Source organism: Gracilinanus agilis, chromosome 1, assembly GCF_016433145.1.
Source record: "Gracilinanus agilis isolate LMUSP501 chromosome 1, AgileGrace, whole genome shotgun sequence".
NCBI classification, from domain to species: domain Eukaryota; kingdom Metazoa; phylum Chordata; class Mammalia; order Didelphimorphia; family Didelphidae; genus Gracilinanus; species Gracilinanus agilis.
In genome coordinates this window covers 746286482-746298532 of record NC_058130.1, presented here as the reverse complement: position 1 = coordinate 746298532, position 12051 = coordinate 746286482, and the positions used below count along the sequence as shown (strand labels likewise).

Below are 12051 nucleotides of genomic sequence, written 5' to 3'. Positions count from 1 at the left end.
AGGAACTTTTGGAATCTGATTACAAATCAAAGCACATCATGAATTTTTTATCATATATGTGATATTTGCCTTCATTAACAACATGGGAAATATAAAAATATGTATTGCATGAAAGCACTGATAAATCTATATTAGACTTTTTGCTACTTCAGGAATAGGGGGAGGGAGTTAAGGAGGGAATCTGAATCACAAAATGTCAGAAGATAATGGTCCAAAATTGTTTTAACATGTAAATGAAAAAAATAAAATTCAATTAAAAAAAGCAAAGCACTCTTAGATATTATCTCATGTGATCATCACAATTATTCTGTGCAGTTTTCTGACCTTGAGTATGTTACTAACTCTTTCTATGCCTTAATTTCATCAACTGCAAAATGATTGGGTTACATTAGTTGATATCTGAGATGCCTTCCAGCTTTAATTTATGATTTATGTCAAAGCAGAAATAGTACTAGAATTTCCATAGCTCCATTTGGGTCATTCATTATCTCTACCTCTGCCCTAAAAGAATCTTGAATTCTTTTCCTTAGATCATCATAGTATCTAATCAGCTAGCTTTGGTCTTCTCTTGACTTGGTCCAGTCTTGCTATACAATTGTAGGCCACTGTTGTACTTACTGTGGATCCTTCCCTTTATTTTTTTTTCTCCCATTAGCATGAAAGCTCTTTGAGGGGAGGGCTAACTCCCAAGATTTCTTCCTTACTACTATTCGTACTTCTAGCATGCATCCCTCTCTTTCTTCTGTGATCCTATGAATGTTTGCCTCTATTTTCATTAAGATCTTAAGTCATTCACCCATTTTAGTTGGAACAATATGTTCTAAAGTGTCTGAAAAGCATGTAGTGGGAAGCAAATTCAAAATGTCATTAAAGAAGAATGGGGGTTACAGAGACAAAAATAATGCAAACTTGGAACTGAATAGGATTCTGGAGGTCATTGATTCCAATTTGTAACTGATCAAGAATCATTATCTGCGAAAACTTGCTAACTCTCAGCAATGCAATGAACTGGGACAATCCTGAAAGACTTATGGTGGGGAACACTATCCACCTCCAGAGAAAGAACTGTTGGAGTGATCTTTCAGTTTATTTGAAGGTTTTGGCTATATGTGACTTTGCTCTTACAACAATGACCAATATGGAAGTATGTTTTGCATGGCAATAAAAATGAAAAAAATCAGATTAAATTAAAAAAAATATTTCAATAGTTACTTAAAGGCCTCCAATGATGAATATAGGACTTATCTCCTTAGGAAGTCCTTTTCATTTTTAGGACTGTTAGAATTCTAATTGTTAGCAGTTTTTCTTTCCTTCAAACCCAAATAAACTTCTTTGTGATTTCTACCCATTGCTCCTACTTTTGCCTTCTAAAGCCAATCAGAAAAATAATCCTTCAAGTAGTTGAAACTAGCTATCATAGCTTCCCTAAGTCTTTTCTCCTTCAGAATAAAAAAAAGTGTTCTCTTTAATGATCTGCATTTGACAAGGCCATACCATTATGATTTTAATAACCTTGGAATCAGAAAGTTTTTTTTTAATTCAAATCCAGAATTAGAAACTTAGAGCTACATAGGGTAATTATGAAATTTAAATGAGATAATATATGTAATGTGCTTTGCACTTTGAAATAAATATAAATGAATAATGTTATTATAATATATAAATAAATAAAACAATAAGTAAATAAATACTAGTAAATAAATTAATGGGCAGGTAGATGGGACTATAGATAGAGCACTGGGCTTGGAATCAGGAAGATTCATCTTCATGAGTTCAAATCCAGTCTCAAACATGATTCTGGGCAAGTCAATTAACCTCCTTCATCTTCAGTTTCCTCCTCTGAAAAGTGGAGACATATTAGCACCTACTTCTCAGAGTTTTGTAAATATAAAATGAAATAATATTTTTAAAGTGCTTTTACTATTGCTGTTGTTATTGTCATCATTATTACTGATCAATTTCTCCTATCAATGTGGTATGGCAGAAAAATCAATAAATTTGGAAACAGAAGACTTGGATTCAAATTTTGCCTCTGCCATCTATGACCCATGTGACATCAGGGAAAAGCACTTGACCACATCTCTAGGCTTTCCGTTTCCTTATCTTTAAATCCAGGGAGTTGAACTTGATGGCATTCAGTTAGTAAACTTTATTTTTGTTCAGTGCCTACTATGTGCCAGTCACTGTGCTGAGGATCTAAAGAGAGGTAAAAGACAGTCCCTGCCCTCAAGGAGAAGGAGAGAAACCTGGGTCTCTCTCAGGTTTCTTCCAGCTCATGATCTACGACCCAGCAAAGTGCCTCACACATAGAAGGTGATTAATGCAGGTTAAGTGATTGATGATGAAGGTTTAGGATAATAGTTTAAGAATGGGAAGAACTTCATAGGTCATCTAATATGATTCTTCTTCTTTATAGAAAAGGAAACTGAGGCCCAAGGAGGCAGAGACCAAGGTCAGATAGCTAGTAAACAGTAGGATAAGGATGAGAACAGAGTATCTTGACTCCAATTCCAGTGCTCTTTCCTTTAAATCAGAAATGGAAGCCCAAATGGATTATTTGTGTAGAGAATCTCAGTGGCCTGGGATCACATTTGACCTCAGACACTTCCTAGCTGTGTGACCCTGGACAAGTCACTTAATCCCAATTACCTAGTGCTTGCCACTCTTCTCTTAAAACTGATACTAAGACAGATGGTGAGAGTTTCAAAAAAAAACAAACCAAACTAAACAGGAGCTTCTTTGTGGTAGCTACGTTGCACAATGGATAGGGTCAGGCCTGAAGACAGAAGGACATGGGTTCAAATCTGGTCTCAAACACTTCCTATTTGTTTCAGAATAATTAATATTGATTCTAAGACAAAAGATAAGGATTTTTAAAAATCATAAATTCAGCAAAACAACAATGAACCACAATTCCAATGGACTCAAGATGAGACATGAAATTCATCTCTAGATAAAGATCTGTTATGCTCAGATTGTAGATTGAAGCATATTTTCTTTTCTTTTTGCTTCTTGTTTTTGGACATGGCTAATATGGAAATTTGTTTTGTATGACTATACATATTTATAATGTGGTTTGTTTTCCTTACTTTCTGTATGCGTAAGGGAAGTAGAGGAGGAAGGAAATAATTCAAAACCAAAAATAAGATTTAATTAAAAGTAAAAAGAGAATTCAAATGTGGGTGAACCCACTACCTGCCAAGGCAGTCTATTCAACATCTGATAGTTCCTATTTTTACTATTTCTTGATATTAATCCTAAATCAGCCTCTAAGAAATCTCCTCCTATGGTTCCCAGTTCTGTTCCCTTCCATCAAGGAAAACAAATCCAATCTCTTGTCCACATGACTAGATATTTGCCCAATATCTGCTCTTATCTTTTCTGCCCTTTCTCTCTTTTATGTTCCACCTTTACCTTCTGCTTTAATATCAGTACTGTTTATTGGTTCCAAGGCACAAGAGCAGTATGGGCTAGGCAAGGGGTGGGGTAAGTGATTTATCCAAAGTCACACAGCTAGGAAGTATCTGAAGCCACCTTTGAACCCAGGTCCTCCTGTCTCTTAGTTAGACTCTCAATCCATTGAACTAGTAGCTGCCCCCTTTTTTCCCTTCTTAAAGTTAAACATTTTCAGTTCTTTCAATAAATCCTCATGTCATGATCTCAAGCCTCTTTGGTAGTTTTATACTATCCATTATAGCCAGTTTACCTAGTAGCTTTAGGATGATAGGATTATAGATTGAGAGAGGGAATTGAGCTAACAAGCTATTAAATCCAACCACATCACATCCAGATAAGGAAACAGGACTTGAGAAGTTCGATAAATAGCCTGAGGTTGTACCTCAAATAAATAAAAGCAAACATTCAAAATCAGATTATTTGACTGAAAATCCATCATATTCTCACCTAAAACATACTTCACTTTGTTTAAAGGTGGCCCCACCCACTTATTTCTTGTTGAGTTGTCAATCCAACCAATTTTCAATGAACTGTTCAGTCATACAGCTACTAACTGTATCTTTTTTTTTAAACCCTTACCTTCCATCTTGGAGTCAATACTGTGTATTGGCTCCAAGGCAGAAGAATGGTAAAGGTAGGCAATGGGGGTCAAGTGACTTGCCCAGGGTCACACAGCTGGGAAGTGTCTGAGCCAGATTTGAACCTAGGACCTCCCATCTCTAGGCCTGATTCTCAATCCACTGAGATACCCAGCTGCCCCCTACTAACTGTATCTAATCAACAAGAATCTAATGTCCAATTTTCATGTGGTCAATGGGAATTATGAAATACTATATTCACCAACTTCCCCTGATTTATCAAGGTAGCTGCTGAATCCAAAAAAGGAAGGAAGAAGAGAAGGAAGGAGATAAAGAAAAAAAGGGAGGAGAGAAGAAAAGAGCGAGGGAAGGAAGAAATTGAGTCAGGCATGATACATGCTTATCAAACCCATGCAAGTACATAGTGATCACCTCTTCCCTTTTTAAAGGCATACAAACAATCCCTTTAGTTGTCTATTTAAATCCAGGAATGAACATCCATCTCAGCCTAGAGTTTGAAATATCCACCTGTTTCCTCCTTTAGAAAAAAATAAAGCACATTTGCCCCAATTGCATCTCTCTGTTTCTTCATAGTTCATTAATGATCACTTGATAACATGTCAGCAGTTATTTTTCAGAACCTGGAATGTAGTGGTTGCTAGATGTTTCCTTAGCAACTCCTTTAATGATCTCTTTGCTCATTTTCTTCTTCAATTCTCTGATCACTTTTTTAAATCCCTTCTAGTATTAAGCTCATTTAATATAACAAACATTTATTAATTAAAACCAACATATGCATATTTATTAATACATTTTTACTGATACATTAAGTACAAGATACTGTACTATATATATATGTATATGTATATATATATATATATATACAAAGAAACAAAACAGACCTTGCCTTCAAAGAGAGTATATAACATCCCAGATTTAGAGCTAGAAATATTAATAGCTATAATAATAGCTATCATTTATATGTCACTTTATGTTTTGCAAGGTACATGACCTATGTACTTTATTTCATTCTCACAACTCTGGGAAGTATGTGCTATTATTGTCCCCATTCTACAGATGGGAAAACTGAGGCTAGAAAGTTGAAATGAATTGTTTAGGGTCATATGGCTGACAAGTTTCTGAGGTCAGAAATGAACTAAGGTCTTCCTGACTCTAGTGACAGTACTCTTGTGCACTATAGTGTCCTCTAGCTGTTTTAATTAAGTGACTTTAAAGGCCATCTAATTCAGTTCCCTCATTTTATAGAAGAGAAGAGTGGAAGAGTATTAAATGATTTGCTCCAAGTCACAGAGGTGGTGAATGTTTAAATCGAGATTTGAACCAAATTCCCCAGACTCCAAATCAATTTATTTTTTTCTTCATGCTACTACTGAGTCTACAGCAGAGATTTAACTTTTGCATAAGTAAGTAAATCCAAAGTAATTTCAAGTAATTTCAAGAGGGAGCAAGTCCTAATAATTAGGCCACTAGAAGATCAGAAAAAATCATACATAGAATCTTAGATCTATGAACAATAATATACCTACTCAGATGACTTCATTTATAAAAGGGGAAACTAAGGCTGAGAAAAGTAAACTTAGATGATTTGCTTAAGTTCACACAGGGAATATCAAGGACAGGATTTGAACCCAGTCACTATGATTCCCAAACCAGGGTTATTTCCACTGAGAAAGACAAAACAGAAATAAAACACATGTAGAGTAGATCTATTTTCTCTTCAACATTCATTATCTTTCCAGTGACCATCTTTTCCTTTCTTTAAGCTTTTTTCCTTCAACCAAGCTAAAACGACCTTTGTTTTGTCCTAAGTCTTGATTACAAATCTAAAGTCACATCAGGATTTAGTCTTTCTGTTGCCAGCCCCTTGACACTCTTTTGTACTTGTCCATAGTTGTCCATTCCCATTCTGATCGTCAATCAGATTTCATCAGGGAGCTTCCCATGCAGCCACACCATCCCTTTCTAACCATCTTCTTGCTTTATTTCTTATTTCAATATGACTATGACATCAGAATCTCCATGTTAATTTACACAGAGAGAACTTCAAAATATGTAATACAACAATGAAAGGCAGCATGTTTCAAAGGATATTTCAATTAAAACAGATGAAGACATTTGCTAAATGAAATCAGACAGACACTGGACAGCTCAGTTTCACACAGCTGGGTGTGCTCTGACTAAAGCCTCTCTTCCTTTCCTTAGCTAAAGATTCACAGTTTGATCAAAGCTAAGTCCTTTGAAGACACCCACCTCTCTGTGAGCACTTTTGCCACCCAGGACTCAGGAAACTAATTGAAAACTGTGGTTAGACTATGTTTTGAGAGCAACCACTTTTTATGTTTCCAGCCACCAGAAACTGATATCTTCGTAATTCACCAAAGTTTTGGTGGACAACTAAGAAGGATGATTTCAAAAGTAGCTGAATGTCGAACTTTTTGCTTCTTACTGAAAATTAAACAGTAAACGTTATCCTTCATGCTTTACCAACCCCATAGAGAGAACTGTGTGCCTTTTGGCTGACCCAATAGCAATTTATTATGAGCTCTAAATGAAAATGGGCTTTCAGTTTCTTACAGAGTTCCATTTCTTTATTGTGCAGATTTGGTGAAATGTGGCATAAGAATCCTTTTAAGTCTTGCCATCCAAACTATATATCAAATTATCTGCTGTCTTGGGGAAGAGGGAGAGAACACGAATCACAAAATGTCAGAAAACAATAATTGAAAATTATATTGACAACCGATCTAGAAAAAACTGAATAAAAATATCACCACCCAAAATGCCGACATGTTTTGTGGTAGCTTTTTCAGTTGAAATTGAGATGTGAGTGGTAAGTTTGGCTGGCACATACGACATTAGTTGATGGAATAGATTCTAGGGAGATATGGAAAGGTGACTATCTCTTACATGCCTTTGAAAAATGAGATAGAAGGTAGAGACACTAGATAATTTTCAATTGCAAAGGGATTCATCCCACTGGTAGGAGGCAATCACCAAGGACTACTATTTCCGCCTCTCAAAGGGATCTCATTTAGCATTGTGTTCTTAATTCAAATAGCTGAATATGTTTCAACAATCTGATTGTAGAAAATAATTAATTGAAATAACATTATCTTGAGTAGTGCTTAGATTCTATTGAGTTGTTTAATATCTTGGTAATGTGGCTCATTCAGTTTCTAAAGTCATAGAAATCCCAGTTGAGCAACATATAACCTGATTTAATTCAATGAGGATTTATGATGTGTCTACTATGTTCTGGGCAGAATGGCATCGTGGGTAGAGAACTAGCTTTAGAGTCAATAGAGTAGATCGAGTCCTGCCTCTGATGCCTAATGTAGCTTTGTAACCCTAGGCAATTCATTTAAGCTCAATGCCCTTGGCAACTCTTTTTTTTTAAACCTTACCTTCTGTCTTAGAATAAATATTATGTTTTGGTTCCAAGACAGAAGAGCAATAAGATCTAGGCAATGGAGTCTAAGTGACTTGCCCAGGGTCACACAGCTAGGAAGTATCTGAGGCCAGATTTGAACCTAGGACCTCCCATTTCTAGGTCTGACTCTCAATCCACTGAGTCACTCAGCTACCCCTTACCCCTGGCAACTCTTGAAGATCCCTTCAAATGTGAGTGCAAGTAATGAATTATGCTGGTGGAGGGAGTTTCTTTGCTAATAATTCCTTATACCAATGAAATCATAGATCTGACCCAGAATAAAATATGCCAGGTACTTTGATGGGGAAGCAAGGTAGTATGGTAGATAGAGTGTTGGATTTGGAGTCAGGAAGACATCTTCTTGAGTTCAATCCCAGCCTCAGACACTGGGCAAGCCACTTCACCCTATTTGCCTCAGTCTCCTCATCTACCAAATGTGTTGGAGAAAGAAATGGCCAACCGCTCAAGTATTTTTGCCAATAAAACTCCAAAAGGGGACAGAAAGAGATGGACACATCTGAAGTGACTAAACAACAAATACACTATGTGATGGGGATAAAAGGCAAAACCATAATAGCCAATGCCCCTAAGCTTACATTCTACTGAGGGGTTACAAATGTATAGACTGGATAAGTTAATTCAATATTAATATGATTATAATATGATACAACATGTTATAAAATAACATAATATGGCATGATGTGATATATGATATAATATGATATGGAATATAAAGTGATTTTTAAAAGAAAATGGGCTAATTAGAAGAGATGAGAAAATACTCAAGGAATAGATTGATATCTAAGTTAATAATAACTTGGGAAAGGTACTTAGAGATGACCCAATGCAAACCTCTCAATGTAAGGGGAAGAAGGGAGAAGGGAACAAACATTTATTAAATGCCAACAGTGTGCAGGGCACTGCTCTGTGCTCTACAAATACTCTCATTTGATCCTGATCTGATACTTGGTACTATTGGACCAACCTCCAGAATCAAATAACAACTCCCCTGTATGGCTTTAAAAGCCCTTTCACAGCCTTGCCCTGTCTACCTTTAGAGGCTTCTCTTACTTTACTCTGCTCTACTTACTCTGTGATATGGCTATCATAGCCCAGTTGCTCTTCCCTGCACAGAACATTCCACATCCTCTCTCCATGTTTTTGCACTGGCTTTCCCCATGCCTGGGATGATCCAATCCCCCTTCTCATCTCTACCTACTAATCTCCCTGGCTCTGATCCTCAAAATTCTTTATAAAAATCACAAAAGAAATGATTATTGAAAACTCTGTGTTTTGACTGAGTATGGTGACAAGAGAGCTGGATTTGTAATTCGGAGGCTTCTATTCAAGTCCAGGCTTTGTCACTTAATAGCTGTGTGACTTTAGTTATCACTCAAAGTCTGTGAGACTCTCTTCCCTCCCAATGGAGGGGTTGGACCATATGCTCTCAATAGTGCCTTCTAGCTCTAATTCTCTGATCTCATATTTAGTCTCTCTGATACAAAGACAAAGGAAGAATGCCACTTTTATTTATAATGAGAATTATCCTAACTGCTCTAGGGAATGGAGGATCATTCCATTCTACCTGCTGCTTACTTTCCCCCAAACAACTTGGATATAACCAATTCTTTATTAATCAGGCTAATGGGGAAGACAGATAATTTAGACACAGAAAATCTCCCAATGTCTTTTTAGCTCAAATAGTTCTTTAATTTTATTTTCTCTTTAATTCCTTCACAAGGCATAGAGGACAGGGAATAGAACTAAAGAGTAAAGGAAAAAGGTTTTAAATCACAATTCTGATATTTACTAAAGTTAGTGGTCCTTTAAAATTTTCTTTTTTTATTTTCTTTTTTTAAACCCTTACCTTCTGTCTTAGAATCATTAATGTGTATTGGATCCAAGTCAGAATAGTAACAAGGGCTAGGCAATGAGGTTAAGTGACTTGCTCAGGGTCACCCAGCTAAGAAATGTCTGAGGTCAAATTTGAAGGCACGACCTTCTGTTTCTAGGCTTGGCTCTCAACTCACTAACTCATGTAGCTAGCTGCCTCTCCACTACCTCATCTTTCTAATCCACAGTTTCCTCATGTATAATGGGACTAATATTTAATGTAAAATGGTAATGCCAGTAGTACCTACTTCTTAGGATAGTTAGGAGCTTCATTCTTTAAAAAAGAAGTACACTTGGCACTGCTACTCCTTTCCTTTCATTCCCTTCTAACCTCTTTGAAATCTGATTCATTCAACTAAAAATGCTTTCTCCAAAGCCAACAACAATCACTTATGTGGCAGACCTGCTGGCCTGTTCTTAATCTTCATCCCTCTTGATCTCCCTGCTGCCTTTGATACTGTTGTTCAGCTTCTTCTCCCAGTTAATCTCTTCTTTCTAGATTTTTGCGACACTGTTTTCTCCTGAGTCTGACTTTTCCATCTTAGCATACATTGCTGGATCTTCATTCATGCCATGCTCATTGATTGTGGGTGATCCCCAAGGTTCTGTCATGATCTATCTTCTCTTTTTTTCTCTCTAACTCAATGATTTCATCAGATTTCAAGTCCTCAATTATCTATGCAGATAATTCCCAAGTGGACAATATATACAATTTTCCTTAGCCTCTAACCTGAGCTCCAGCCCCAAATTACAAATTGCCTATTTGATATTTACAACTAAATGTCTCAATGGCATCTCCAACCCAAGGTGTCCCAGACATAAATCAATATATTTTCCTGAAAACCTACTCTTTTCCCTAACTTCCTTATTACTCTCAAGGTCACTGCCATCTTAATTGTCAACCAGCTTCATAACCTCAGTGCCTTCTTTGACTCCTCACTTTCATTCATCTCATATACACAGTCATTTGCCAAAATTTGTCTTTTCTACTTCAAAGGTATCACCAATATCCTCTCCTTCTCTCTACTCAGCCACCATCTTGGTTAAGGTCATCTTCACCTTTCCTCTGGGCTATTACAATACCTTCTCCACCAGTCTCCCATGCTTAAATCTGTCCTCAGTCTAGTTTCTCCTCTACTCAATTGCCAAAGTGATCATCTGACTGTGTCCTTCTCCTTGTATAAATTGAGATTTTGAACCTTGGACTGCATCCCCTAGAAGTCCCTTAGTACTTCCCAAAATGCCCTTTAATCTCTCCTATGCCTCTACCTTTGTATGGTCACATTATTGTTTTATAAGTTCTGTAGCTCCTCCTTCTTCCTCTCTCCTTCACGACCTGGGCTGAAGTTAGTTTACTACCTTTTCACTCTAGTTTTTTTATGTTAGTTTATTGTTAACAAAAACTTTATAAAATATAATACTTAGTTTTTGCATATTAATTTTAATCTCTACACTCCCATCCAATTAAAAAACCTAACGAAATACGCTGGCCCCTTATTATCTCCAAGATCAAATATAAAGCCCCCTCTTTGCCATTTTAACTTCTTCACAGCTGGACCTCTCCCTATCCTCGTAGTTGTACTTCTGATGCATTTCTCCCTTCAATGCTCCCAAGACCAGCCAGATTGGTTTACTTACTGTTCATCAGGCATGGTGCTTCATCTCCCACCTCTTGGCTGTGTGCTTGCCAAGAATGTCAGCTTGGACAAGTCACTTAATTTAGTTATTCTCTAGGCAACTTTCTAAGTTACTGAGTTTCTGAGAGAAAGTGCTGACCTGCACTGGTAGAGGGAATTCCTCACTGAGAATTCTCTGAATTAATGAATTCACATACAATCGATATCTCCTTGGAAAGAAGTTAATACATGATAAAAATAAATGCTAGGTCGGGGCTTTGCCCATTCACTCTTTTCCTACCTCAAATTCCATAGGTTCAGAAATATGCAAAGAAATGGAAAAAAGAGAAGAAAGAAAGAGGTTCTGGACCAAGGGTTCTTTATCTTTTTGTGTGTCATAGATTCTTTGGTGAAGTCCATGGCTTGCTTTTTAGAATCATGAGTTTTAAGGCATAAAATGAAATACATAAGACCACTATGTCAAAATACAGTCATCAAATTATTATTCTTTAAGGTTTCCAGACCCCAAATCTGGGTAGTTAGATGGGACAGTGCATAAAGTACCAAGCCTGGAGTCTGGAAGACTAATCTTCCTGAGTTTAATTCTGACCCCTGTTACTTACTAGCTGTGTAACCCTGGGCAAGTAATTTTAACTTTGCTTTAGTTTCTTCATTACTGAAAGATGAGCTGGAGAAGAAAATGGCAAACTACTTCAGTATCTTTGCCAAGAAAAACCCCAAATGGACACTAATGCACTGATGGTGGAGTTGTGAACTGATCTAACCATTCTGGAGGGCAATTTGGAACTATGCTCAAAGGGCTTTAAAAGGCTGCTGCCCTTTGATCCAGCCATACAGCTGCTGGGTTTATTCTCCAAAGAGATACTACGGAAAAATACTCATACAAAAATATTTATAACCATGTTCTTTGAAGTGGCAAAAAACTGGGGAAATGAGGGATTGCCCTTCAATTGGGGAATGGCTGAACAAATTGTGGTATCTGTTGGTGATGGAATACTATTGTGCTCAAAGGAATATAGAACTGGAGGAATTCCAT

General features: G+C 36.8%; 1 protein-coding gene across 1 annotated transcript in view; it reads right to left on the bottom strand.

Annotated features, from left to right (window-relative positions):
- Nucleotides 1–12051, bottom strand: part of LOC123232317 (transmembrane protein 132D-like) — a 1040749-nt gene that overhangs the window by 368491 nt on the left and 660207 nt on the right. The gene's annotated exons all lie outside the window — the stretch shown is intronic.